We start from the raw sequence: 18289 nt of genomic DNA, 5'->3' as shown, positions 1-18289 counted from the left end.
ATTAAGACTTTGGAGAAGGAAGCACTCCTGGCAGGCTTCCTGGAGGAGCTGACCCCTGCGTCATCCCCGACCCACTGGACCTGTGGCATCTGATCTCAGTAGAGATGAAGGTGTTAAATTATTTGCCCAGTATGTCACTGTTTTGAGCTTCAGCTCCTCATCTGTGGAGCAGGGATAATTACGGTTACTTTATAAATAATCATGCACATGGAGGTACCAGTAAAGTGTCTGGGAGAGAGCTAGGAGCCCAGAGAACGGCATTCCAGGCCAAGATCTGCCCCACCATGACACAACCCTGGGCAGACTTCATTGTCTCTTCTAAGAAACAAGGAATGTTAAGTCACTGGGTGAGTTGTGTGGCATCTCTGGGTCTCCTGCTTCCTCAGGAGTTCAATGGCCTGCTTGTAGCTCTTTGAGGTTTCTTCTTATGTCTAGAATCCCCCGAGGCTCCGGTTCTAAGTCAGGGCCCACCCTGTCCCAATGGCCTCCCCACCCAACATAGGCCATCCAAGACCCTGCAGCCCTGGAGAACAGTATTCTGGGTCCCAGGGTGGGAAAGGAAATGTTTCTGGGCCATCTCCTATTCCCCCAGGGCCTTCGAGAAAAAAAAAAAGTGGGGGGACGAAGAGCAAAGAAGAAGTGTGCCTTGAAAACAAAATCACAGGATGTAAACTCACCCAGGTAGCTGAGGGCAGGGCAGCCCTATCACCTACAGAGGAAACTCAGGGCACTTCCTGCCTGTGCTCGGAGCAGGGCTGGCCAGGATGTTGGTGGAGACAAGCCCCAGGCAAGACAGAGTGCTCTGACCACGTGTCAGGTCGCACACAGGGGAGCAAACGTCTACTTCTGATCAATGGTGAAGAGCTAGTGGCAGGTGACAAACGGATGAGGACCCACAGATGGGCCCCAGGCCCCTGAACATAGACAGTCTCCCTACTCTTACATTTCCCGCTTCCAGGGTACATTTTCCTCAACAAACCACCCTCACGCCACCCTCACTCCGTGGCCAGGTCAACCCCACCCTTCCTAGACCAGGATCTAGAACTCACACATCCTTCAGTGGGGCTCTGGGGTGGGTGGTCTGCCAAGGTTCAGGGCTCGGGGTGCTCAGCTCCGAGTCCCTGCTGTAGGCTGGGGCATTCCACCGAGAAGGGGGTTGGAAAATGGCAGCACAACTCCCCAGTCTCTACAATGGAGCTCTGTTTTATGGGAAGATTCCTCCAGGGTCCCTCCCCATCATCCCTCTCAGGGTGACCTTCCTCGGGAGGAGGGTTGGGCAGGAGCCAGCGATAAGGCTACATACCCTAGCCTGACCCCAGCTCTCTCCCTCTCTCCCTTTCTTCCTTTCCACTGTCCCCTCCATACACAGGAACTGAGCACCTACTACACGCCAGCCCCATCTGGGGGACTACCTATGTAGTGGTAAATGAGACTCAGCTATCTTGTGCTCTAATCCCACACTCTGACCCATTCTCCTCCTGAAGCTGGGGACCTAAGGAGGGCAAGAGCGGAAAGGGCTCCTCCACCTGTGAGCTGAATCACCACCCCCATTTCATAGATGTGGTCACTGAGGGCCAGGAAGGAACCCAGCTTGAGGTTGCCGGTCTTGAAAGCAAGCTAATGCCTGCTTTAGCAGTCCTGCATCAGCCTGCGGGGACACGTGGGGGAGTCAGGACTGACTCAGGGGTAGGAGGGTGCAAACACACAGAGCTGCCTTCCTCCTCAGGCCGCTGCAGGGGCTGGGGAGGCTGACATAGAAGCCCAGGCTCCAATGCCAGCAGGGCTGTTCCAGCCAGACTTGAGGAATGCCCAGCCACTTCACGTTTTAGAGATCATGAGGGTACTAGCTGCTCACTGTCCCCAACCCACATGTTGGCATGGAGCCAGGACCTAATAGGACCGGAGGGGGGTGGGAGGAGTGCCCCCTGCCCCTAAAACCTTGCTCCTGAGTTGACAAGAGTGAAAAATGGGGAAGATGGGACCCAAGACACCTGTCTGAGCCACTGGCCTTTCATTCTCTAGCCCTGCCTGGCTGTCCCACGTCCAGCATCCTTCCTCCCCCCGGCACCCTCACGTCTGCCCCATCCTGCACTCCAGTCATTCAGGGACCAAATGAACAGAACCCTAGCTGTGGAATTCCAGGACAGCAGGGCAGAGAGGGGGTTGGGGACAGAGCAAGACTTGCAGGGTCATTCCTCACATGGTAGGAGTGATGGGGAGTGTCCTAGGGCTGAGGCCCAGAGAGGTGTCACCCCTCGCCCAAAGTTGCACAGCAAGAAGGGGCAGCGCTTGGCCTGGAGCCCGGGTCTGTACCATCATCTCAGACTTCGACGACTCCTCCGAGTGGGTGGCCCCCTGCTGGTTCCACTCCCTGCCTGGCTGTCCAGGCCTGCTGTTCCTGCAGCTTGGAGAGAGAGCCTGCTGGGGTGGGGGTGGGGGGAATTGGTGCAGAGGAGAAAACAGAAAGTGCCAGCTGATTCATATTTCTAAATGTCATGTTATTCCAGGAGCGTTCTCGCTTTGCCACCACCTTCATCCACCAACACCCCCACCCCCCCGCTGTCTTGAAGGAGGAGCGGTCACGGGAGGCGGGCTACTGTGAGACCAGGGTCTGGGGGCTGCATCTCCACCCTGTCCCCTGGATGAGTGGAGGGGTGGGCACTGTGCTGGGAGCCTGGGAGCTTGAGTTCAAGCTCCGGCCTTGGAATCGCGTCCCTGGGGCCCCTAAGCCTGGCCCCACCTCCTTTGTACATTTCCCTGTACAAATCGGGGAGGGGGGGCTGTGCTTCCCAAGGCAGTGGCATATCAGATTTGCCTCAAAAGAAAACAAAACAAAATGGTCTCGGGCTGCACCCCTAGAGATTCTGATGCAGTAAGTCAGAGACGAGGCTGGGAGTCCATATTCGATCCGTGTTCCCTAACCCCTGCCCAGCCCAGTGGTTCTGTACATCCTGTCCCAGGAATGTGCTTCCATCCAGATTCTCATTCGTCTTCAGTATTTATTTACCTCCTCCGGAAGGCCCTCCCTGATTTACTCACCCCATCTGCCACCTCCAGAGCTCATCACTCCTGGCCCTGCCTTCGCACCCACGCTCATCTTAGTACTCCCAAAAGACATTTAGTCATTTGTGCTTGTTGTCTGCGTGTGTGCCCCACGTGGGTTCGGGAAGGTAAACCTTCCATGCAGCATCGAAAAAGGAGCTCAGCCCTTGAGCCAGCAAGTCCCAAGCTTGTGGCCTCTGTGAACTCTCCCGAGGTGTAGTGTGCAACACTTAGCACAAGGCTTGGTGGAAGGGGGCAGTCAGAGGCCACGACAGGACAGCTGGGTTCATGCCGGAAGGTTCCTGGGGGGCTCCTGACTTCCAGGGCGGCCATGGGAGATTCGGACACCTGCCACCTGCTGTGTGCCTACAGGCAGAGGACTCGGGCAAGCGTGGGTCCTCCACAAAGAAGAGGTGCTGCTCAGAGTTCTCCAGAACCTTTCAAATGATGCCAGGTGCTGTCCTGCAGGAAATGGAATTCCCAGGAAAAGAATTCCCCACAAACGGTTCCATGGGAGGGGCAGGAAGGGAGGGGGCTGCTGACAGAGGCACATAGGGTCAGGGGGACCCGAAGGGGGATCCCGAGGCTCTGTGGTGCCAGGAGGCATTGGAGCCCCACACCTAAAGAGGCAGGGGCAGATGGCATTGCCAGACCCCAGTAGGAGTTAGAGTGCTGGGAGAGGGGCTGCCCCCCAAGACTGCAGTCACAGAGGGTGGTGGCCATTCCCAGGGCCACAGCATCACAGCAAGGAGAAGCAACAGGGAAAAAGACCCATTTTCTCCTCCCACCTTCCCATCTCATTCCAGTGCCTGCCATTGACCAAGCCCAGGCTGCAGCCAGAGGCACCAAGCAGTCCCTAAAGGTGCCCCCCACCACCACCACCCGGGGCTCAGAGAAGGGCAGAGAGAGTTTTGCTGGTTGTCGAGTGGGTAGAAGGCAAGCAGAGAATAATCAGCTACTCAGGCAGCCTGGCAATCTCCCAGCTCCTCCACACCCCCGCCCACCTTCTCCACTCCACAGGGCTGGGGGGTGGGGGTGTGCCTGACACAGCCATGGGAAGATGGGCTTTCAGCCGCCGCCGCTGCCAGGAGCACACAGGACGATGGCAGGAAGTCACCGCCCCACTTTGGGACCTGCTCCCCTCATCTGTAAACCCCAGGGGCTAAGCTAGCCAGCCCTTTCCAGTGCTGACCTGAGGTTTTCCTCCCCTGCCTTTTCTCGAACGGAGCCCTGCTCGGTGGCAGGAAAATGGGCTCGGAGAAGCAGGAAGCTTAGCAAATGGAAAATTAATTCTGGACGGTAAAGAGCAGAGGCTGTTGTTTGTGATGTATAACTTACTCTTTGTGTCAAACTGTGTACTGTGAATATCAGTGGGATGGCAAGAAAACCGAGATCTATTGCTTCGAGTTTAATCTGTTCCCCGCGTTGGAGCAGGGAGAGGGAGGGGGAGGAAGACTACCACTTTAATCACAGGCCCAACTCGAGATGTCAAGCTGCTCTCGGGCGTGTTAGTCAAACGGTGTTGTATTATGGGGCCTCCCAGACAGCGCCCCACACTGCAGCTCGATCTGCCGAGCCATAAATTAGCACACCTACTTTACGCTCTTCAGGTAAAACCAGTAATTTAGCTGAAAAACACACACGCACGCACGCAGAGCTTGGGGAGGGGGGATGCGCGGAGGGTGCAGGGGGGCACTCAGGAGAGGGGGCTGCTCCCCTTGAGCAGGGAATAGCCAAAAACGTGCAAACCGGGATGAAATGACCCGTCTGCGGCACCTCCTGTCATTAGTGCGTGGGCTCCTGGTGCACGCCCCAAAGCCGGCCCACCTTCCCTTCTACCTGTCCCGTGCCTCGCCGCCCCCCGCACCCCTCTTCGCCATGAACCGTAAATTACATGCTGACACCTTTAATTTGTGCAAAGTATGCCTGGCTGCGCCTAGCATCAGCAGCCGGCTGCTATAATAAGGTCAATCTATATTCATTGTCGCAGCCCTTGACGTGCCAGATAACACAGGGAGGCAGCACTGTGGTGGCTTCTCCGGGCGGGGGGCGGGGGGGTGAGTGGGGGGGTGCCCACTGCCGCTCAGCGCAGCCTGGCACCAGTTGGTTCATTACTTATGCATGGCATGAGCGATGTTATGATTTAGCTAATCACCATCAGGTATTCATCCTACTGCTGCCTGGAGACGGCCGCGGTGCACGCCGGCCTGCCTGAGCCAGGGAAGGAGCCCCCACCCCTACTCCCATGGACACCGTGGAAAGACCACTCGGTGGGTCTGACCATCCTTGCTGGGCCATGGCCCCTGGTACTTTAAGATTCAGGACTATAGGGGCGCCTGGGTGGCTCAGTGGGTTAAAACCTCTGCCTTCAGCTCTGGGCATGATTCCAGGGTCCTGGGATAGAGCCCCACATCGGGCTCTCTGCTCAGCAGGGAGCCTGCTTCCTCCTCTCTCTCTGCCTGCCTCTCTGCCTGCTTGTGATCTCTGTCTGTCAAAAAAATAAATAAATAAAATCTTAAAAAAAAAAAAAAAAAAGAATAAGGACTATAGAGCCCCTAGCTGTCGGGGGTTACTCCAGGAGGGGGGTACGGGAGGAGATGTGGGGTGTCCCTGGATCCCAGGGTCCAACCAGGGGTGGGTGTCTCAGGGATGGGTCACACAGCATGAGCCTAGGCATTGGAGTCCTAGGGTTCTGGATTCTAATTCCAGCTCTGCCTCTTACAAGCTGTGAGAGCTTCAACAAGTCGCTTAACCTCTCTGGGCTGAATAGACCAACAATTCCAATCCTGATGCAGAGAGGGTAAGGAGACAAATACACGAATACAGTTGCTGGTGGGTCAGTCCATGGCAGCTCCCATTACTCAGAGCCCTAGTGGGCCCATCACAGGGGCTGTTGGGTGGATGTCTGCTTTCACGTGGGGAATTCAGACCCCAAAGTTGGCTAAAGGATGGGGCTGGGGCCAGTGAGTGAGCGACTTGGTCAAGACACTTCCCAGATCCTGAAATGTTTATGCTGAAGAAGATTCAATCACACTGAAGAAGCAGGAATCCATGGCTGGCGGCGGGGGGGGGTGGGGGGGGTGGGGGTGTCCCAGGGGCAGAAGTGAACCAAGCTCTGGGCCTCCAGCAGGCTGGAGGCAACAGATGAAGCACAGGCTTCTGGAGGAGAAGGGATGTGCAGGGGGGCCAGCCAGACCCTTCCTGCTAGCAGTGACTGACGGAAGACAGAAAGGAAATGGATCCATCCAAGGCAGGCCAGGCAGCTGGGGTCCTAGCAGGCTTCTGCCTTGGTAGTTTTGTCTGTTGCCCCTCAGAACGAACAACCATCAGTCTCCTGGGGGCCACCCTTAGGATGAGAGGGCACCCTCTCTCCCCTCTTCATGGCACAGTTAGGAGAACACAACATGGTTCCCTGCTTTGTCCATAGCCAGGTGAGCCGAGGGAGGCACACAACTGAATTCAAAATCCTCTATCTGATCCTCATTTTCCTTATTTACACAAACGGAGCCAAGAGTGAGCCCAACGGCACACCCGCATGGTCCAGATGAGGACCCCTTTTCTCTCCAATCAACCAGCTTCGGGTCTAAGGAAGGGGGTCACCTAAGTCCTGCTACAACACCAGCAGCCAGGCTAGACGCTTCGGTGATCTGGAAACATGCAAGCTCATCCTACTGCCACGCCTTTGTCCTCGCTGCTCTGTTCCCCAGCAATACTCCTCCCTTCTCCCTGTCCCCAGACCCAGCCCATCATCCCAGGTCCTGGTCAGATCCTGCTTCCTCTGAGAAGCCTTTTGTCACTCCTCAGTGTCGGGACTGTTCTCCTGCCCACAGCACCAACCACCCTTTCTGACTGGAAGTGGGCTCGTGATGCGTCCTCTAGTGATTTGGCCCCCGATAAAGAAAGAAGGGATGGGAAGGTGAGCCATTCCACACAGACTAAGCAGCGTGAGGCCCCTGTGGGTCTCCCCCGCCCCCACATCTGTAAAATGGACAGGCAAAGGCGGTGTGGGTTGTTCTTGGCCGCCCCAGGCATCACAGTGCTAGGCGAAGCTTCCAGTAAAGCTGGCTGGGAAGGGACTGCAAGGGCGAGGCCAGTAGGCATCTCCATGGAAACCAGTGCCCGTAGGTCGAATTTCCCCCATCTTGACAGGCTAGGGACTCCCAGTCCGAATTAATTTACTTTAAAGAATGCAAATGTTCTCTCCCATGTAGCCTGGCGCCTTGAGGTTTCTTCCCAACGCCCAGTGCAGTCACCTGCCTTGTCCCACCTCTGGCCCGTGCCCTCTGCTCCTGCCTCCAGGCCAGCACAGAGCTGCATCTCCGCATACCTCCCCACACCTCACAGTGACCCACGCACCTGCGCCGCGAGCGCCTGCCAAGTCACAGAGCAGCCGGTGTTCAATCGCCCTCGAAATATGCTGCATCTCTTACCAGCAAAACTTGGGCAGAGTGGAGGGCGGGGCCTCCCCAGGCCAGCGGGGCCAACAACCTCCCACCGCCACCTGCTGGGTTCGCCTGGCTGGGCACTCCTGCCCATCAGCGGCAGGTGAGGTGCCACCGACGGGAGAGCCACCTGACCGGCCCGGGGCTGGGCCCACACCCTCATCCCAAAACATCCTTATCATTCACTAGCTCGTGACCATGATTATGCCACTTTGCTGCTGAGGAACCAGAAGCGTGGGGCTGGTGCATTCCTTCGTAGAGCAGCATCTGAGCCCCACACAAAGACGGAGGTTTTGCAACCCGTCCTCCGCACCAGGGACTCAGAGCCTGTCATCCCTAACACCCATTTCCAAACTTCTTGCCCTAACTGGCTGTCCCACCACACACCACTTCCCCACCTGCTCCCCAGGAGAGGCTGTTGTCTCTTCCGTATCCCACATGACCTAGGGCTGGGACGTGAGGTGGATCCCCTCTAAGAAGTCCTCCCCCTTCAAATGCCCCAGCTCCTCTGAGTTCCATGCCAACTGACTTTACCTCTCACCACCATCCTTGCGGCAGTGTCACCCACTATCCCCCGGGTCACACCCTGCATTCACAGCAGACTTAATGGGCCCCTTCGCCCACTGGCTTTCTCTCCGTCCCCATTGGGTGACTTCACGTCCATTTTGAGGATCCATCCAACAGGGAGGCCTCTCCGTTCCTCCACCTGCCTGGCTCCAACCATCCTATCCACCCAGCGGCCATGGGCATCACACCCAGACCTTCCTTACCATCTACACAATACCCACTTCAAGCCCCCGATCTGGGACCACCTGCTCCCAGCTATTCTTCCAGACCACTCTCCCTTGGCCTCACTGAGCCCTCCGGCCACCAACCGCCACTGTCTCAGGTTCAATACCCATCGGCTGTGCTCAGGTCAACCCTACACCAGCGTCCTCCCTTCCTTCTACACACTTAGACACCATGCCCAAGCTCAGTGCCCTCCAGCCATGCACCTACGTGATACCTGTACCCTTCTGAAGCGCACAGCTGCAGAAAAAGCAAACTGACTTTCCTCTAAATTCACGGCCTCAAATTTCAAAGGAGCACTGCCGCCGAGCAGCTGCCTTGGCCACCACAACCCCGTTCTCCCACACAGATGCCCTGTCCTTTCTCCTCTCCCCACACCCCTCGCCACCCCCACCCTCAGGGGTCTCAGGCTTTGCTCAGAAGATAGTAGCAATCAGAACTCCCTCAACCTTCCATTGGGGAACCGGCATGCCTCCTGCACCTGCACATGCCCCCCTCTGCTCCCTCCCTCCCAAGGAGTGGACGAAGGCCACTACTCTGCCCAAGAGCCCCTGTTCCACATGGGGTCTGGATCCCACCTCTCTCAAGAGTCCAAGACTGGATGTCTCCTCTTTCTGCACCCCATTTCTCCCTGTCCCCCAGGTCACCCTGGACAGGATGCCCATGGTATAATAAACAAGCTACATTCTTCACCACGCCTCTCCCTAGCTCCCATCCTGGTTTTCCTGTTTCCCCTTCACTGCAGAATGTGCTGAAGAATGCTCAGCAGCTCCTGTCTCCATCTCTCACCGGCCATTCTGTGCCCACCACTAGAGCCCGCTCCCACGCCCCTGGCTGGGAACGGACCGGCAGTGGAGCATGGCTAGTGGGCGAGAGCAGGAGGGAAGGGGAGCTCAGGGGCAAAGAAAAGACCCTCACTGGGAAGGGTCTCGGGCTCAATCAAAGACGTTGGATGTTTCCCGTAGCCATCTTCAGATTTGTGTTTTAGAAAGGAAGTTCTGATGGCACTGGGTAGGAGACCGATTAGGAGGACATGGAAGGGGTGCAGAGGAGAACTCAGGGAGGTCTGAGGGGACAGAGGAGGGACGTAGAATCACTATCAGGACTAAGGGGCCAAGCATGTCCATCATCTGGTATGAAACACTCCTTACCCCATGCTATCCCATCATGAAACATACCAGACTGGGTGACCCCGGATTGGTGATCGTCTCTCTCACCCTCCCCCAGCAGTAGGCACCCTGCTCTCAGCCCCGCCACCACCCTCCCCTCGCAGCTGGCATGTGGTAGGTACACTCCATCAAGGAAAGGGTGGACCACACAGTGGCAAGGCCGGCTGGAGGGGAGCAAAGGGCCGGGCTGTGGAGGTGTAAATGCCAACCTCAGAGCCCAGACTTCGTCCTGTCAATACCAAGGAGCCCCCCAGAGGGCTGCGAGTAAAGCAGGGGCACAGCCAGCTCTGTGTGTGACCTAAGCTCATCCGACAACTGAGGAAGATGAATCGGAACAGGGCAAGACTAAAGGGGAAGACCTGTCTCCAGCCAGCTCAGACCCTCCGGGCAAGGAAAGATGAAGTCTGATCTTGGAAAGAGGACTAAAGAAAGGCCAGTCTTAGAAACACCAAGAAGGGGGGCACCTGGGTGGCTCTGTGGGTTAAAGCTTCTGCCTTCTGCTCGGGTCATGATCCCAAGGCCCTGGGATGGAGCCCCGCATCGGGCTCTCTGCTCAGCGGGGAGGCTGCTTCCCCTTTTCTCTCTACCTGCTTCTTTGCCTGTGATCTCTGTCAAATAAATAAATAAAATATTTTTAAAAAATAATAAAAGAAATACCAAGGAGGTAAGATTGGCGAGGCAGGATGATAAACGGAAATATAGTTAATCAGTTGGTGGCTCAGGCAGCTGGATAGATGGGGCAGTGGGTGGGGGGGTGGTAATGAACTTCGCGGGGGACGGGGATCGTGTTGAGTTTAAGCTCACCGTGGAGCACTCTAGGGAGAGATGCACTGGTCTGGCAGCTAGGCGTGCAGGTGGGATGCTTAGGGTGGGGAGGCCCAGGGCTAGAGATAGAGACTGGGGATCCCTCTGCCAGGTGAGGCAGTGACCGCAATGGCATGAAGACCAGGGAGTCAGTCACCCAGAAAGGTCATGCCGAGTAAGAAGAGCGGATAGTCCAGGACGGAGCCACGGAGACTGCCTTCCTTTGAAGGTCAGTGGAGAAGGTCAGTGGAGAGAAAGGACCCACAAAGAGACAGCCAGGGAAAGAAATCAGGACAGGGTGGTATCCCAGACACCAAGAAGGAAGGTTCAGGAAGGATTAGGGGTCATGGAGCTGGTAGCAGCAGCAGGTCTGGCTTTCACTGGTTTGGCTGCCTGCGGGTCCCTGATGACCTTGCCAAAGCACTGCCATCGAATCAGGGGTGGAGGAAGTCACACTGCTGTGGGTGGGCTAAGGAATACAGAGGCAGCTCGATTCATTAGTTAATAGCTTTGTGATCATCGTTACACTTCCTTCTTCCAAAAAGAAGCAATTTCTCAACTGTAAAATAGAGATGAATATAAATCAAAAGAGAAGCATAGGTAAAGGACTAGAACAAGGGCAGCCACACAGTGCTGGTCAAAACAGGTTCGGTGCACTTGCTTCTCATGTTGACAGGCATATAGCCAATAAAGCTGTTAGAACAGGAAATTAAAATTGACATGCCGACATATACGCCAAAACACTGGAGCTGGGACTCGAACAGATCATCATATAACCGTGTCCCTAGAAGCCGAGTTTGCAACAGCCAAGAAAAGTGGGAGCCACCCAAGCAGCCATCGACAAATGAATGGATAAACAAAATGTGGGACACATGTCCAGGGGAATAGCACTCAGCCTTACAAAGGAAGGAAATCCTGACCCAGGCTGTGACATAGAAGAACCTTGAAGGCATTATGCTAAGTGAAACAAGTCGGTCACAAAAGAGCTAAGAGTGTCTGGTTTCACTAATAGCAGGTGCCTAGACTAGGCAAATTTGAGACAGAAAGTAGAATGGCCGTAGTCAGGGGCTGGAGGTGGGCAGGGTAAGGAGTTCGTGTTTAATGGGCACAGAGCTTCAGTTGGGGAAGAAGAAAAGAATTCTAGAGGCAGGTGCTGTTACTGGTTGCGAAATATGAAAGCACTTAACACCATGGAACCGTACGCTGAGAAATGGTTAAAATGGCAAGTTTCATGTTGCATATATTTTACCACAATAAAAAAAAATGCTCAAAGAGAAGAAGAATATATATTATAGTGTGGGCTAATAAAATGATGGGGATTGAGCATTTCATTATGTTCTGAGCTTCTTGGTAACCAAGACATAGGGGGAAACTTTTGAGGCTTGATGTTTAATAAATGGAAAAAGTTACGATGGCAAGAGATTTCAAGTCCACCCACCCCCAGCGCCGGCCAGGACTGGGTCGGAGCAGGCATTTTTGTGAAAGAGTTAGGAGAAGCAATCATAGCATCAAAGACAAAGCAGAATATTGACAACGTTACAAAGACACATTCATCACAGAGCCATTTCTGGTGGTGAGTCTTGAAGAAACATGAGAGAAAAATCAATAAAACCTCACTCAAAAGGTCTTTCCGGTGGGAACAAAGTTAACAAGGTCTAGATGTGAAGATTTCCAAGATGGGACTTAGAATTCCCTAAGAACAAGTGTGTTCAACTTGGTGGTACCTGGAGGACTTCCAGGGGGAGGCATCCATGAGGCAGGTGCCAATCCGCCACCAAGCTCAGTGGAGAGGTCCGCTCAGTGAAGGTGGGGGTATGAACATCAGCAGCACAGAGCTGCTGTCTGTCTAAAGCGTGAGGGTGAGAGCGTGATGGCCAGGGGGGACATGGGAGTTCTAGGAAATGCTGCCCCATGATCACCCCCACTTCCCCAGGGCCCACCCAGGTATGGAGCAGCAGGCAGCAGCTGGCAGCACAAGAGGGGAGCAAGAGCTCATGTCCTCTGACTTTACATCAGCATGTGCCATTGTCCTGGGCCCCTTCTTTGCACCAGAGAAAGGACCCAGTGCTGGGTGTCAGAAGGCCTGGGTCAGAATCTCACATCAGCACTTCTGTTGTTGTGCCCTTGGATGACTTACACATAGTCATGCAACCTCAGGATCTCCATCTGTAAGTGGTGACAATAATTTTGCAGTCCCTCTCTTCCCTGCAAGGTTATTGGGAGCAGGAGGGTGACTGAAGAGGGCTTTGGCCCATGCTGATCCATGGCTTCTCTCTCCCTCTTCACCATCTCAAATAGATAGCACAAAGAAACAGTGCCCCACCCCCATGCAAAGGCTGCCAGTCAGGAACCGCCCTTACTGGGGCTATCAGCTGGGATGAGCCACGAGACAGCAGAATGCCGCCTGTAAACCACTGATATGTTTGAGTGACCATGTGTCCATGCCCTACAGCTGATCCTACCTACCAAGGCAACGGGATGCCCTTTCACCAAGCAGGGGAAGCCAGGAGGCTGGCCAGGGGCATGGGAAGATGGTGCTTTGTGCATGGGTTCAACTGTGGCCATTCCACCCAAGGAAGCCTAGAAGCCATGGGATGGCCATCAGCAGGTAGGGTGGACGTGGTGGACACTGTGGGACCCTTGCAAAGGGAATCCTGAAACTAAAAGTAGTGAAGACTTTAACAGTGAGATGACTTCTGTGCATTAAAAAGGGCCTGGGGAAGATCGGGAGTTCCGACGCATGCCCAAATTCGCATGGCACCCAGTGGCCACAGCCAGACCTGAGTGGGACCCTCCCCGTGTGCAGCCCAGGGTGTTTGACACAGGACAGTCTACAGTGCTTGGCCTTGCATGACGCTGTGGGGACATGCTGGCAGAACCCCGTCAGACACATCAGCTCTTAAAACCACAGCCTGGATGGCTGTGCTCAGCAATCATGTGTTTAAAAAGCAATAAGACTAAATGCTTTTCCGTTTCCCCTTTGAGAGACCATGTATGATAAATGATAGGCAATTTCATGGTTGGAGTTTCAATTTCCGAAAATATTAGTGCTATTCCCCAAGCTCCACTTCCAAGATAAATTCTTTTTGGCAGCCTCCTCCGTTGTCTCCTAATTCCCTGATTCTGAGCATGTTTGGAAGTCTGGTGTAAATTTCACGGGCTCAGCCCCAGCATCCCACCCGGCCTGGTGTGCCCTGGAAAGGGGTAATCCACCTGCCCCTTTGGCAGGTTCTTTCACATTTGCTTCAAGTCCCTGCGTATTTACAAAGTACCTGCGGGTTTCCCAGCCCTGTGCTAAGTATTATTATGGTGGTTGTAAGGAAGCTACAATCAACCATTCAATCAACAAATACTAATGGTGCATCTGGTCTCTTCAAGCTCGAAGCAAGAAGATTAACTTGCTGTCTAGTGCCCCTCTAACACCTTGTACTGGTTCCACTGTCTCCATTTCATTGCTGGGAAAACTGAGGCTCAGGGTAACCTCATAAAATTAGTGTGGACTGCTCAGTAGACAGGGTGAGATGAGAGACAATGAACATTTACTGAGATCCTATGACAGTTCAGGCTCTGGGCTGAATGCTTATCCAACCCTCAGCATAGGAGGCTAAGCTGTTTCTCCTCCTAAAACTCAAAGTAGGTGTTATTATTCCCATTTTATAGATGTGGAAACTGGGGCCCAGAGGGGCCAAACAACTTACCCAGAGATTCTCATCCTACTGGACCACACTGCCTCGCCTGATATCACAAGGCCAGATGGTGTCCCAACAGCCATCTTCAAACCATGGGAGAATCCCTGTTTAAAAACTTCAAAACAACAAGCCAGTCAGTAGGAGACCAATCTTCCATTGCCCCTTTACCTCTCATTCCTCACTACCCTCTGCTTGCGCTAACCCTAGTTCCCCTCCTAAATTTCTCAGGCTGGTGTCCTCAGTGTATCACCAACACCTAGGCCCATTACCTGCTTTCTCTCATGCTGTCATCCTCTCTTCTCCACCAAATCCTCTTTATCGTGGCTCAGCTTGGATCCACATAACCACCTATTTTCTCTCTAACATTTACTCACCCTTTAGAGGGCCTCTCTCATGCCCAGGATGACATCTCCTTCTCCCATAATCTCATGGTATTCTTATCAAAAGACTGAGCACAAAGCAGGTATTCCAAAACCTTAAGGAAAACATAGAGGCAAGATTAAAATGAAATGGGGCAAAATGAGACTAGATCTCTCAGAATAGAGCAAGGGGAAGGAACTGCAACGGAACGCAATAGAATAGAGCCAAGAAGAAGAGTGCGGTTCAGATGGAAAGAAAAGTGTGTGTGGGGGGGGGAACAGAATAGACTAGAACAGCATGGAACAGAATAAAAGAGGATGGAGACAAGACAGTTAGAACTAGACCAGGACAGCCTGGAACAGAATCAACCAGGACGGAACAGATGAGGTCAGAACAGACTGGAACAAGGTAGAACAGACTAGAACAGGGTAGAATAGGGTTCACCAGAAGAAAACGGAGTAGGAAAGACTCAAATGGGTCTGAACAGAAGACAGTGCAGTAGACTAACAGCTACAGCCCTCTGTTAGACAACTAAGTGAAACAAAATTCAGTCCATCCATTCAATACATATTTATCAGGTGCTAATCTGGGCTAGGTAATAAAAAAAAAAAAAAAACAGACATGGTCCCTTCCCTCCCAGAACATACTGTCCAGTGAAAAGGGGGAAAAAATAAGACATACAGAAACATTAATAAATACATAATCACAAATTATGAATTTCTATGAAATACCATGAAAGAATGGGCAGGAGTCCATGATGAAGAACAACAGGATGAAAGTAATAATATTAATAATAAGGAGGGCAGGAAAACTGAGACCTAAAATTGAGGAGGTACCTGAGACACTCGGAGAACTAGGGAAAAGGACTCTAGGCAGAGGGAAGAGTAAGTACAGAAGCCCAGAGGCAGGAAGGCATTTGGCCTGTTCTGGGAGCTGAACACTCAGTGTGAACAGAGTTCAGGGTGCAAAGCCCAGGATGACAGGACAGCTGGGGAAGAGACAGGCATAGGCCGATGTCATGGTGGGGGGAGGGGTTGGATTTCATCCTAAGAAGCCTCTAAAGGGAGTTTCATACCTCCTCCTTGGGTGGTGTCAAGGAATGACTTAGGGCAGGGGGACCAGCAGGCATCTTCTGAGGTCATCCGGGTCATGAGGCTGGCGGCTTGGTGCAGAGGGACAGCCGCACCAGAGTGGGAGAGACTCAGCCGACTGGAGAAACATTCTGAAGGTAAGCCCAGACCCCAGACTTGCAGAGGTTTTGGACCTGGGGTGGGCAGAAAGGGGGATCTGAAGAAGCCGCTGGGGTTTGGCTTCTCTTTTCCGAGGTGAAGCTGGGAAGAGATGTTCTGGGAAGGAAAAATCAAGTTTCCTTTCAGGAATCCCGGGGTTCAGATGCCTGGGTCATGTCCAGATAGAGATATCAAGTAGATCTGGACATACAGGCCTGGAGATCTGAGGAGAGTCTGAGCTGGAAATATCAACTGAGGAGTTGTCAGCATATAAATACTGTGAAAATCATATATGCAGGGGTGCAATGCAGAACTCTATCAAAGCACGTTCCGTGGGCTCCTGGCCCTGGAATCCCTCTGGGTGCTTGTTGAACGTACAAGTTGCTGGGCCCCCTGGGGCCACCGAGACAGAGCCTTGGGGTGGGGCTCCGGAGCCCACATGGGTAGCAGCCACCCTGGAGTGTTTGCATGCTGTCTAACATGTGCATAACCCCGGTCTACAGACAGAACAGAGGGCACTACCTCTCTCACTGAGAAACATGGTTATTTGCCCCTGAAGAGGGAAAACCCAGCAAAGGTGACAGAGAGGGAGTAGCCAGAGAGACAGGAAGAATCGGGGGAGGCTGGCGTCTCACCTAGACGAAACTAGATAAACTAGTTTCGGGGAGAGATTAGAGGATATCAGGACATGTGGTCAAGTGGGCCCCACTCTGCTACGCCCGGGAAGCACGGGACAGCCCCCACACCCCGTGTGGCAGGGCTCAGGCCTCCGGGCAATGCTGGGCCCCAGTGGAGTGGGGCGAGAACTGAACAGGCCAGAGGAGGACACTTAGATGACAAAGTGGGGGAGTGGAATGGGCCATAGCAAGATCTGTTGCCAAATCAATGAACGTTTGGGGACAGATCAAATTTCACACGTGATTTTTATCCCCTCTGGTAGCCGCCCCAGGAGGCCTCTGGCTGGGGGAAGCGGACATGCTGGTGGTCAGGTGGTTCTCTCCAGGTCCCAAGATGGCTTCCTTTTCCCACTTTCCTCTCACAGGAGTCAGTAGTCCTCTCCCAACCCTGAGAAATCACCCTGATACCCCAGCCCCTTACCCCAGGCTTGTCCCAGCTGCTGTCTCTCCCCTCTCCAACCAGAGCCCTTAACAGGCCGCAACCAACTGGTGTAGGAGCTGGAGGCCCCCTCCCCGCTGCACCCCCGGGGACCTCACCTCCAGGAGTGAGTTGCTGAGGCCGCCATTTCTTACACACACAAAACAGGGTGACAAGACGTCACCTGAACCTCAACAGGGAGAGGTTATGAAATGGGCACCTTTTGAAAGACACATTCAACTTTCACATTCATAAAACAGAAACTGGAAACCTATGGCTTTCATAACGCAAACCTCAGAAAGCAAGCCAGCAACATTTCCTTGTTGGGGAGGTTCCTGAAAACAAACAGAGATTTTCAACTGGGGACAAACTGCTGGGGGATCTTTCAGAATCCAAGTTGGTGAGATGTTTACATTTTTCGAAAGGTTAAACATTATGGAAGGAGTGAGTCCCCCCAACCCACCAACCTCCACTGGCTTCCCCTAGGTCTGAATCCGATTCTGTTACAAGTGTACTCCCCCAGCCCACGTCCAGGAAGGGCCACACACCTCGGAAGACCTGAGGAGCCCCTGTCATCCATCTGGAGGCAAATTCCTGGCAAGGAGCAGCTGGGAGAGACTTCACAGAAGTCCCTGAACCTCTCAAGAAGAATCTGCAGCAGCAGAGGGATTTTCCCCAGGAGAGCAAATGACAACAGAGCGCCTGTTTGTTTTCGATGCAGGAAGGAGCCAGAACATCTGCTCCAAGAAGCCACTTGAAAGATAATCAGGCAGCAATGTTGGCAAAACAGCTGTGTGGCAGGCAGGGAAGGGGGCGGCCAAGAGCTGGGAGGGTGGGGGGAGTGGGAGGAGGGAAGCTAATGCCTGAGCTAGGCGGGCAGCCACGGGCCCAGGACCCCTGCTCGGGCAGGGAAAGCCCCGCCCCTGCCCCGCCCCCGGCCCTGGCCCCGCCCCCAGCGCTCAGGGCTCGCTCTCTCGCGGAGAGCAGCTCATCTGGGTGGGGGACAGGAAGGGGGCGACGGGGGCGACGGGGGCGGGGGGAGGGGGGTAACGTGTCGCTCTGCTGAGGTCCCGGATTGGATGGTCCTCCTGAAGAAATGCTGGGTTTGTTCCAGATTTCCTGCAGGAGTCAACTCAAATTTATAGGATGAGCCTGACACTGTTGAATGTTTCCTACACCTGTGGCCCTGGGAAGCCTCTAAGGTTAAAGAAATCACATGCTCGCGCCTTTTTGTTCCAGAAAAGGCCATTGCAGTTCAGTACCATCCTTTCCCGCATGACTTCGACGGGACTCAACTCTGCCCCCTTGTTAACCTGTGACAGAGCAGACACAGTTCCTCCGAATTCCCATTCTTTGTCTCGTAAAGGAGGAGCTACTGAATCAGTAGCTACTAAATTTCACGTGTGATTTTTATCCTCTCTGGTAGCAACCCCAGAGGCCTGTGGCTAAGGAAAGCGGACATGCTGGTGGTCAGGCGGTTCTCTCCAGGTCCCAGGATGGCTTCCTATTCCCACCTTCTTCCCACTAGAGTCAGTATCCCTCTCCCACCCCTGAAAATCGCCCTGAGGTCCCAACTCCCTCCCTCAGGCTTGTCCTGTTTTGTCCCCCCTGGTCAAATAGAACATTTTATCAACTAAACAGTCAAATTCCTTTCATCTGCCTCAGCCCCC

General features: G+C 53.8%; 1 long non-coding RNA gene across 1 annotated transcript; it reads right to left on the bottom strand.

The window, feature by feature from the left end:
* Positions 1–1638: 1638 nt before the first annotated feature.
* Positions 1639–17553, bottom strand: LOC131835822 (uncharacterized). The gene is made up of 5 exons (XR_009355374.1): positions 17168–17553; positions 15371–15559; positions 14310–14410; positions 13945–14050; positions 1639–2421 (listed from the first exon to the last, which is right to left on the bottom strand). It is a non-coding gene; the product is annotated as an uncharacterized LOC131835822 (long non-coding RNA).
* Positions 17554–18289: the final 736 nt, after the last annotated feature.

Source organism: Mustela lutreola, chromosome 7 (genome assembly GCF_030435805.1).
Source record: "Mustela lutreola isolate mMusLut2 chromosome 7, mMusLut2.pri, whole genome shotgun sequence".
Lineage (NCBI taxonomy): Eukaryota > Metazoa > Chordata > Mammalia > Carnivora > Mustelidae > Mustela > Mustela lutreola.
The sequence above is the reverse complement of the archived record's forward strand: the minus strand, read 5'-3'. Positions and strand labels throughout refer to the sequence as shown.